Source organism: Anopheles cruzii, chromosome 2 (assembly GCF_943734635.1).
Source record: "Anopheles cruzii chromosome 2, idAnoCruzAS_RS32_06, whole genome shotgun sequence".
NCBI lineage: Eukaryota > Metazoa > Arthropoda > Insecta > Diptera > Culicidae > Anopheles > Anopheles cruzii.
Window position 1 is genome coordinate 7724897 of NC_069144.1, and position 11934 is coordinate 7736830.

Genomic DNA, 11934 nt, shown 5'->3' on the forward strand with positions numbered 1-11934 from the left:
CCGGGGTCAACAATCAGCAGCCTTTGGGGCGGCAAACCGGACAGGTGACTAATTATGTTCGTTCCGAGCGACCGGCAGCCGGACTTCGAGCCGAAGTGGCGCAAAAGGTGATCCACGCGCAAAAAACCCCAGAACGTGGCAATTGGCCGCTGCAGCAGTGACGACCTGTCGTCTAAGTAAATCATACACCGAAGAGATTGCCGAAAGGATGCGGCAGGAGCTTTTTTCTGAGCTGGAGTCGTTAAACTTTATGACTTAAAATTGGTTCGAGCGGAGCGAGCGAAGTTCGTTGGGAAGGTTTTATTTGCGAAACGGAACGGCAGTGAATAAAAAAAAAACATTCAAACAGCGGTGGGCACCCGTGGGCGCAGGGAGTGTAAAATTAGGGGGGCCGATTAAGGATTACGGCGGCGGTGATGATCTTGCACTGATCGGCCATAAATCAATCTTTCTCCTTTCTACGTTGGGCACACGGAACGGAACGCAGAACAGACAAAAAACGGTGCGGAGGTCTCTTGAATGTCCTGTGGGCAAGGTGCACGACCTGTGCGCGATTGCGCGGAGAGCACTCCGGAAGGGTGACCACATGCCGGCAACTACCGTTAATCCACGCAGGGCCGCGTGCCACTCGAAAGGCCGCACGCAGAAGGCCCGTTGCCCGTTTCGTTATTATTTGATCATATCAATCTGTACATTTAAATTTAATTTCATTGCATTAACAACTCGCAGGACTCGCGTGGCGTGGCAAGAACGGAGCGGAACGAAGACGACGGCCGTTCCGTGTCGCCGGCCGGCACTATCACCGCCGTCGGTGGCAATAAAAATTTAAATCCGCCATCGAATTGTCAGCCCCACGGAGCGACACTGCGGAGAAGGGAGGCAGAGGGAGAGATAAAAGTGAGTCTTACATTTTACAAGATAATTTCAGCTTGCAAAAACGGCTCGCGCAACATTGTGCTCCGAAGAAGAGGTCTCTAATCTTACTCCGCTTCGTCGGTGACCCGTTTTTTCGGAGGCTCTTTCATCGGGCTTAACGTTTCAATTATTTTACGCTCACATCGCTTGTCCGGAAGCGTTGTGGGCTCAGTAATAGCAGCAAGGGCAGATGATTAATTTGATTCCGCTTTTCTTGCGCCAATCGCGCATTTCTGCCGCTGGAAAGAACGGTGCCTTTTGGGGGTCCTTTTCCTGGTGGTCAGCTACATTGTTAGAAGCACGCAAGGGCCTAATCTGTATGATAATATGCATGCCTTTTATTGGCATAACCCGCGGATGGAGTTTTCATATCTGACAGTGAAATTATGCTACATCAGAAGACGTGAAGATCCGAATATACAGGATTATCCATTTCGTAGTTTCGAAATTACAGGGCTTTGCTACAGTTTTTGAATTTATCTGTTAACCCAAGTAGCAAGCTTTTAGTTGAATGTCTGCCATTTTAGAAAATGAATCACTATCAACAGAACATTAAAAAACTTATTAAAACTTACTACAAAAAAAATTATTAAAACTTACTACAAAGTGTGGATTCAAACGTAAAAACGTTTCGAGCATTAGAAGTCACTGGTCGAACCACTACCGTCCATTCCGAGCGAGATGATAACACATTTTCATTTGGCCTGCAATTGAAGATATGAAGGTACGAATTGGTGGATCCCAGGATCATGTGCGATTATTGTGTTTCACACATAATGGCAAAGAACAAACTTTGTGATAAAAGAAATCTTTTATTAAAAACATAGTTTTTCATGCGCTTTTTTAAAGTTCGGTTTAAACTTTAAAATAGCCCTCTACATATAAAATCTATAAAAACCCTTCAATGAAATATGAATGCATTTTTTTTCGATCATTATTATGTAATACTCACCCCAGTGAGTGATTCACGGAAGCACGGACGTCTTAAATCGATCAAGCGCAAGGTGTTTACGGCAGGATGAGCAGGCAGACAAAAAATGGGAACTCAAATGGCGGCGCGATCGTTTCACGTTCGGAAACACCTCGCCGCAATTATGCTCCCGGAGCCTCGGAGCCGGAAGATAATTCGTTGGCCAGTCGTGCTGTTGGTAGCAATTAAAAGCAACATACGGCCGTGTACTCTGGTCGTCACCTGTGAGCCAAGATCTGTATGTGCGATTGTCCTTTCGCCGGCTGAGTTCCGTACGCGGTAATGTTGGGCACTTTTACCATTATTTCTTGAGAGTTCAAAAAATATGATTCAATCAGCGAAAGAGCGAGAAAATTACCCAAAAATTATTGGGGTTGATAATATTCTCTGTTTCGTCCGGCCGCTAGCTGAATCTCTGATAGGGCCATGGGCAGGTGAAACAACCGCCAGCCTAATGGATGATCGATCAAACGCATCTGCTTCCATCCTAGACCCGGCCCTTGACTAATGATGATCCTTAATAGGCTCGGTGATTCGGTTCGTAAGCGCTTTGGCCCGAAAGCCCGGCAGCCGTAACATGCTCGAAGAATACAAAGTTAAATGACCCAAACTTTGTTTACATTCCACAACTCGCAAACTCACAACTATCAATGGAACATGAGTTTCGCTCGTCGGCCGCAGCGCATTTGCAAGTTGTTGGCATTATGTTGGCCCCTCTCCCCTTGCGCCATGCTCTCCCCGGATGCTCTATTTATGCTTCTTTGTCCCCGTGCGGAACACAGCGGCATTGCGGCCGAGCAGATTGTTCGATTTGATAGCCAGATTTGTACAAATTTCATTTCTGTATTATTGCTCCGCGGAATCCGGGGGCAGGCGAGCGAGCGAACGGTACAAGATTTAACATCATTAGCAACACAGGAGGCAGGAGTCAGGGCTCCAATGACAGAAATGGCCACAGAGCAGGAGGGAGCGAAAAAACACCGTACGGCCACCAATCGAAGGGCAGCATACGTAGCCGGCCCGGGAACGGGAACAAAGAGCTGTTGCCGCTAAACATATGCACCGACTCGACCGACCGTCGACGACGACCGGGGACCGTGCGGAAGGCATTAGAAGATTGGTTGGCACCGAAGGATGTACACGGAGACCGCGCAGAAGGCCAATCGAAAGCGGAGCGCCGTTTACTGTACAGCGGACCCCGCTTATTGTTTCGCTCGAATATCAATATTTTCCGCCCGAACCCACCGCACCCCACGGCATCGTGCAAGCGCCACCGATCCTGGCCACGATCATGTGTTGCGCATGTCTTGTGAATGGAGCGGTTTGCGAAATGATTTTATTGAACATAATTATAATTGAAATCGAAGCATTTATTAATGCGACCCCGAACGGCGGGTGAATGGGACCGGGAGGCCACACGAGGAAAGATTTACTCCGCTCGGCTCGGTTGATAACGCACGAGGGCTTAAAAAGTACGCTGAGGACTCATCATTGTCCTCCGGTGCCTAGGCACCAGGCGACCGATAAACTTGAAACCCGGCATCGCAAGTGGGCTTATCGGGATGCATTGATCTGTCGCTGGTGGTCACCGCAGGAGCACGGACGCCAAACTCTGTTTCATTACGGCAGGCGGACTAATTGCCCTTTTCTAACAGAGACCGAGCCGAGAGACCCGAGATGTCTATCGATAGCCGAGTTATGAGACATCGAGCTGTCCAAAGTGCCAGGAAACAGTTTTGTCACCGGTGCTGGGGGGGGGGCCCTGGGAACACCATTTTGGGCCACACTCGTGCCCAGAAAGAGTCGCGCCTGAAAATGAACCGTAAGCGCCGGGGGAAGGTTTAGCTTGAGCTCGGGCGCAACACACTGGCAGTAGGCGATGGAAAATTCGAAAGCTAACCTCAAAATGGTCTGGAAAGATTGGCCCAATGATTGGCAATGAGAGTGGTTTGAGTCTTAAATTTCCGCGTTTAGTAAACGTTTTTGAGTAAATATTCAAATGCAATGGAAGTAGCGTTTCGATTTTATTAGGCGTTGGCTGGGAAACAGTATTACGAGACTAGTTTTGGGAAATTGGGTAATAATTTTTTAAATTAATTTTTTGTGTACAAAGGGCGAAAGGTATTGTGCCAATGTACTAAGGAGAACGGATACTCGCAGAGCGGATGATGAAGATTCTGTCTGTTCATGTCTTGTGCTTGTTAGTGGGACCACATTATCAATCAATGTACCAAAATACGTCCTAATTTCCAAAGAGTAGCACCTCGTTACTTTGTGAAGGGATAGCGAACGTTTTATGAAAGGAGAAAAGCTAGATGCCAGGGCTTTGGAGAGGATGTCCCAATGCCACCTCTCGCTGATCTTATTATCATTGTTATGATTATCGAAAGCTAAATCCATCCTTCTCAAGGATAAACGGTGGGACTTATCTTATCCTATCGTATGTGCTCGTATGTATCGTAGAGGAAATCAGTGCTCGATAAAAAGATTGGTTTTTGCGCTCCCTGTCTGTAGCGCCTTAAAGTATGCAATTCAAGTAAGAGAATGTTTTCAGTTCCTATGTTCTCCTTATTCTATTCTGCCTTTTATTTGCCATTTTTTTGCTAAGATTGGTCGTTAAATGCATAGCAATTTTATTTACCAATAGTTCTTCAAGAATAAGAACACATTTCAAATCGCTTTGTTGGGCGTCCTGAGTGTGTCTACCAGGAATGCAATGAACAGGGATCAGATAGAAAGCTCTCAACTGTTGCTGCTCCCTTGCGGTCATGTGTTCACACAAAACAGTCCCCAAGAAGAAAGCACAGTCAAAAAGTGCAATAATTTCACTCCAATTTCAGTCTCCTTCTCTCTCTCTCTCGCTTTCGCTGTGCCGCAACTTCACGCACGAGCCACATTCACGGGTAATAAAAATGAAGCCCAACCCCGTGGGAAAGAGAGAGAGAGCAAGAGCGATAAAAGCGGCCCCAGATGCTAGTGGTGGCCGCCCAGGACTTCAGCTGGTTCCCCCTCCACGTTGTGTCACTTCCACCGCCACCGCCTCCAACGGGTCCGTCAGGGTCCAAGGCAGTGCTTTAATCTCTGTGAATGGCTAAGCATGGCAGGGAAAAACGCGCCCATCAGTTCATAAATTATCCACTCGCGAGGACGAAAGTAACGCGTGCGCCACCACCACCACCACCGCCGCCGCCAGCGCCCCGCCACCGTGGCCCCGCGCGGCAACATCTGCACCATTCGGGGGTCTCGCTTTTCCGAGGCAGGTAATTTTCTTTTTATTTTATATTTTTTGTGACTTGTTTCTCGATTTTTTCCCCTCATGCCGGACGCGGGGGGACGTCGCTCCCGTATGTCCACCCAGTCCCGCATCGCTCAATCTCTTTTCGGCCGTCGTGTCGGCTCGTCTCGAACGCCTGGCCCTGTTTCCTTCCGCTTCACGCATTTCTGTTTTCTTTCCGTGTTTCCCTGGGCCTGGCTTCCACTTCCTCCGCTTGTTCCGCTCCGGCTCGGGGTCCCAAAGTTACGAATATCACTTACGGCGGCGGACAACCGGGTGAAACTATAAACCGATGACTGATGTGCAGCTCGTGCCATCCGCCAGGCTGCCGGCCGTGCGCCATGCGCCATGTGTCAGCAGTTGTCTTCCCCAGCTTCGTCCGTTTCTTGTTCCGTAGGCGCGCGCGCGCCCCTCGTTGTGTGTGTGTGTGTGCGCTTTTTATGTTTATCTTCTTATTCGCGCGTTCGCCGTGGCCCCCTCGGTCCTCTCGGTTTCTCGGTTAATTCTCTCCTTCCGGGCCCGGGCCCCGAATCGTGAATATTATTAAAATCATTAATTTAAGATACTCCTTCCGTGGGCTTCTCCCGAGGGAGAGAAAGACCTCTCCCCTGTCTCGCTCTCTCTCTCTCTCGCGCGAATCGTCTGTGGACGCTGTGATCACCTCCTTTTTTGGGGATCGGGGGATGAATTCCTTCGATTCCTACGCTCCAGCTGGGGACCAGTTCTCCCAACGTACGCATGTACGTACGGGTGTCCTTTCTTACACACACACGCACACACGCACGCACCCTACCTGTCATATGGTCCGTTGCGTACACCACGCACACCTGTCGGTCGCAGGCTGCAAAACGATTTGACCGAAGCACCCCGAGCCGAGGGTAGTGGAAACAAGGCGCATCTCTTAACGGACAATCTCGCCCCCCCCCCCCCCCCCCACCGGGGGTTCGGAAGGACCTTCCACAACCGAGAGAACCGGATCTGGGGAATGCGGGCACCCGCGCGAGCGCGCGCGCCACCGGGCGCTGATAACGAGCGAGTGTTTCACTTTCTTCGCACGATCGCTTTGCGGTCTTCGCCAGGACCACCGCCACCGCCAGGATGTGGCTTCCTTCCGGATGCGACGCCTCGATGGTACCAGCATCTTGGGTGAACCATTCTGAACTTGAACTTCAGCGCGGGGAGAAACGTAAATCTTGGGGTGCTTATCGATAGGGGTCAGCAGCAGCAGCAGCAGATGGGGTACAGCCCGTTCTGGGCCAGCGCCAACGGCGTCCGCCGAATGACAAATGTGGGACGCTCCTCAGGGTTGGTCAGGGACCATCGGAGCGAGCAAGACAAAGAACCATGATTTCAACCGACACAGCGAAGGACGACACACGTTATCGGCAGCGGCAGCTGCTGGAGGGATTTTTTCAAATAGTTTCACCCTGTGCATATTAAACACCGTTAAAGAAAGGGTCATTTGCGTTCTATTCTTACCTTATTTGGATTGTTTTACTGTTCAAGGGTCAGTTTTTCAGAGTAAAAGGCCGAAGCATTCGTTGTTTGGTATTTGTTTAATGAATGAAGCAAATCTTACATTACTTGAATGCTATAAAATTGAAATGATATGCCAATATTGAGGAAAAATAGTGAATATATTGTCAAACTCAAGATTTGTTTTAATTTTTATTGATTCATTATTTATTGCCATAAATTGTGCGACAAAACGATTCTTTTCGTAAAACTTCCTTAGATAAGGAACTTTTGTTAGTCTTATTCAAAAACTAAAAGTATCGAATAACAAGAGTTATGTCTTCCAAGAGAGCGTTTTATATTTTTTATATGAATGATGCCACAAATCCAACATTTTTCACTCACTAACTGAATAAAGTCGTCACAAAATGCATGCCGCAGAGCGAATTGTTACTTATTTAAACGACAATTATTGGAGTTTAATTTTCATGGATCATTTATTAAAGTCCCAAAAATGTGAACCCCTTTAGAACCGCAGGGTTCGTGGGAGTTCCAACCGTATCGCTTCGAAAGGTTCAGGATTGTTACACTAATTAGATCATCCTGTGGCCGCCGCCAAAGCCACAGATTTATCAAAACCTTCGAATCCTTTCATACCACTTTCATCCGAATGAGACACCCGAAAGTGAATGTAGCGAATCGAGGTCCTTTAGCCCGATTGAGTGCCTGCCGTTAAAGTCACACGGTCACACAAAGCGTCCCAAAGGACTCTCGGCGGCTCGGCATCTCGGGGCGAACAAAGGGCTTCTACTCTTTCACCGGAAACCGCACCCGGCGGGTTGTTTTCCTTCAGCTTCTTTTTCCCTTCCCTTAAAACATTCAAAACGATTCACCTGATTCCTATCGGCATCAAATCCTTAATTTATATTCTCGAACCACGAACCACAAGAGAGAGAGAGAGAAAGGGAGCGACAGACTAAACCGAGACTATTGCACCCCAAATCAGAGGCCCGAGTGCCCGAGGGTCGCCCGAAGGATCACAACTCTCCGCCGAGGTCCTTGTCCGTCAAAGGACGATCATCAGGTGGTTTGGCCACAGTTTGGCGCGCTCGGCGGAGACCGACGCTTCCGAAGCAGGTAGCTTGAAAGGACATTCCTGCTCACTCACACCGACACACGGGGACGCAGTAAATAACGATAAGGATTCGTTAACCCTGGCCACGGCAGGGACCCAGGCCGATCTCGTCGGCAAGAGTAAGACAGAGCATAACTCCGACTCCGTCTCACTGGCTCTAACCTGTGTGTCCGTAAAGCCGGGAAAATTCACCTGCCTGCCGCTCGAGTGAGATCATTTGGCTCCGATCCTCGCCCTAGAACCGACTTTCGTGCATTATTTTCAGTGTTTTTATTACGCCGGTGCCATTGTCCTGATGGTGCACCGAAGGGGCTGTTGCCACCGAAAGGAAGCCTGCCAAATATTGTCAGGAGGAAGCCAGACGTGACGAAAAACAAGCTGGGAAAATGGTCGGACCCTAACCATATGTTTAGTACCGTTCCATTTTGTTTATGTTACTACATTTTTGCACTGCAACGGTAGGATTAAACGCGGTCCTGTCTGATAGATTTGATAGCATAAGCATAAAAGTTGAAGTCGATTGATTGAAACGAGCTCCTCGGAAGCACATCCCATCATCGCACCCCAAATCATCCTTTTCCGGTGGATTCCAATTTCGCGCGATCGTGATTGTTGCCCAACGATGATGGCCCTCTTAAGCCTTGCCACAAGCCACCGTACAGTTTCGCACTTCGATTCCCATGCGGCGTTAGGTGCTGCTCCAACACTAATAAGCTGCTGCTCCACATCGGTCCCGGCACCGTTCAAAGGTCCTAATAAATCTGAATCTGTCCTGCTTTACTCCCCGGCCAACCGTACCGAGCTTCGCTTCGCTGTTTTATGCTTTCGCCGGACCTGCAGCATAAATAACGTACCGAAACGAGAGCGCTAAACGGAACGATTACAATGCGGCCGGCCGGCCGAAGTGATTTCGGCTTTCATTCCACTTTTTCCACCACACGGTCGTTTATTTTCGGTGCATTCTGCACTATCTTGATGCGATTTTATGTTTTGTCTTTCGTTTCGGCGCCGCGATCGCTAAGCCGGTCGCTTTCGGGACGCTTCTCTCGCGCGAGAGTGACCGGTACGATCCTTGAACTAACGTCGCGCGTGCTGTGAATGTGTGTAAGGCGCACGAAAGAGAGAGACAGAGAGCGACACAGTGGCACCCTGTGGGCCGGCTGTGTTCGATTTATGGGTACACCTGCCCGGTCCCAGACGTAACGTCTTCGGATCGCGGTTCGGCCTGCTCCACTCGCGCCGCCGCCGTCGCCGTTGCCGTGCCCTATCATCATCATCATCATCACCAGCACCACCACCACGAGCACGATCATCGCGGGTCGGGGCAGGGCAGGGCAGGCTCTCACCGGCCGCTCCTCATAATCGCTTCTCTGCGCTCCAAATTGAGCGCGGCGTGTGCGCAGTTGCCGGCTGCAGAAGGCGATCGGTCGAGGTCGAGAAGCAGCAGCTGATTTGGCTCCGCTCCGTGATTTCTATGCCACGGTCCGCGGCTGGTGGTGAGGCGAGGTCGTATAAAAATCCCTGTTTTGTTTTTATTTCATGTTGAGTCACCCACGGGTTGTTGTTTTCGATGCAAAGGACCACAACAGAACACGATTGGTGTTCGATTAGAACCGATTGCAATTTGTGATGATGAAGCCTGGTACAAATTTTAGATACTGATACTAACTTTAAATTATATTCGAATCCTTTCTTTTACACATCTCGCCGTTGACAAATAATTGGGCCCTCAATCGGGAGTCAACAAGCAAACGATCAGCAGCTTATTAATCTGTCTGCAAAAAAGCTGCGACTTGCTGGGTCAATGACTCCGGTCCTTCGGTGAGTCAGATTGCCGTCCGGACTTGGAAGCACCAACCCCGGACGTTACGTAACGACGGCTGGTTAGCGACCGCTAAAGAGCCCGGACCGACCGGCCCGGACGACGACAGGATGATCGTTTTGCTCGGGCGAGCCCCCACACACACGGCCACACAGCACGAATCCTGTCCACCGGTTTTGCGGGCACACACAATGGGCCGCAATCTTGCGCGGCTCCCGAGCCATGGCCATGATAAATCAAACCTTCTATGTTTCAAACACACAAATTAATATCAATTTCATCTCATTATTATCGCTTCGCCAGGGCTAAAAAGGCCGGCGCGGTTGAGCACGGTGAGCCTGGCCCAGCGCGGCCCGACCCAGCCGTATGAGCGCCGTATGTCATAATGCAACATTAATATTCATTAAACGATATTAACAAAGGCCCCGGTCCGACCGACCCCAACATGGTCGGCTATGTTGGCGGTCGGCGGAGGTCCATTTTGGCGACTGGCAACAGGCCCGTTCGCCCGCCCGTTGACCCCTGTGCGCAAGAGCGCAAGCCGCCCAATACAAAGCCCCACACGGGTAAGGAGATGTCCTCGGAAGGGCCTGGCTGGCTTCGCTGGCTGGCTGTTTCGCGTTTCTTTCCGCGAAAGCTGCCAAATTGATAATGTTCGCCATAATCGCCGCACAGTGACCGAAGGTAGCGGTATTTAAATCACATACGCGACCCGGACCCCGGCCCAGCCCGGCCCGGCCCGGCCCGGTCTCCATTAGAGGGCGCGCTCCGGCGCAGCGCATTGTCATAACAGTAACTAATTGCAGGGTACTTTTGAGGGACTCCCGAACCGGCCCCACACCAGTTTGAGTGTTAGTAGGGCATACTGTAAATTTCCGAAACCGGTCCGAAGCGAAGGACCTTCGCAATGACGCGCGCGCGCGCGCCCTTCAACCGGGAAAGTTGGGAAAAGTAAACGCTTAATTTGCATCGAAAACCAATCAAAGTATGCAAAGGCTACCCTGGACCGGGCCGCCAGCATAATTTATGCCAGCCACCGGACCCGACCCGACCCAACCCGGAGCGAGATCCCCGAAAAAGGGGGCTCAACGGTAGCGTTTTATCTCCCGCAGAAGCACCCGCGGAAGCCGCCCTTTAGTGACCCGCTGGCCCCATCCAATTACTATGCTTATATTGTCATTAACTCGGAACTGCACTCAATCTCGGGTCCGCTCGGGTCCGCGGTTGATCGATTTCGCCCAGTGGGGCGCACCGTGATTGCCCGGAACGTCGGACGGAACCCTTCCCGGTGATTAAGCTCTTGAGAGGCCGAAAGAAAAGTAGTTTCGGGGGGCGAGTTTCATTCTGCCAAAAATGTTAATCAGTTCAGGAAGCGAAAAATTCTCAACGAGCCAAAAATAACTTTATCGATTATTAAGAAAAAGCGTTCCGCTGAACGCTGAAACCAAATCTCATCCCCGAGTTTGGGAGGAGTTTGATCATTACTTCGCTCACCTTATCACCGTCGAGGTCGGTCGTATCGTGGAACGTACCGTTAATTTTCTCCCGCTTATGCACAATCTCTGTGTGTCCCGGGGTGCGGACTTTCTTTTCCAGGATCGAAAAGGACCGCAAAGGACCGCAAAGTAGAGCCACTGCACGCACCGCGCGTTGCACGTTCGTGCGTGGACATCGATCATCAACATAATCAACATGATCGCACGCGGTGGATCGCATCTCAATCAAGGAGCGCGCCCCGGCCTGGCCCGGCCCAGCCCACCACGCGGCCGAAACATTCTCCCGCGCGTGTGGAAAACCTCGGCGTTCCTCGGCGGTGGCCACGGCGCGAAAGGCTTTCTCTCCTGCTCTGGGGTGCTCCTGCGGGCGAACGCAGGGCAATCAGAGTCGAGGACCCTGCGCGTGACCTCAATCCGCGGTGCGTGGTGCACCCAGGCCAACGCCTAACCGGTCCCCGACCGGACCGAACACGGCCGGCCGGACCGAAAAATATTTATTTATGCTCGTAAGTGCTTGTCCGACGCTGACGAAACATTGATAAATAATAACCCCGGTGATAAGCGAGTGTGTGCGCGCGCGAGCGGTGAGTTGTTGTATTAATTTCGTCTTCTCCGCTTGGCTCCGCTTGGCTCCGTCGGGGCCCGGACAAGGCCAGGGCCAGGGTGGTGTAATTGAAAACTTATCGATCGATGAACCGGGAAACTCGCGGAGTTGCGCGCGGAGAACGAAATTGTCGTCCGCGTTCTTTGGTTGCCGGGTTGGCCGGGGCATAAACGGTAGCCACAAAAAGCCGACCGGGCGCGAAAAAAGTGGTCCCCAATTCGGGGGCCGTTTCGGGGAACGCCGAGTGAAAGCTTTCGTGATTC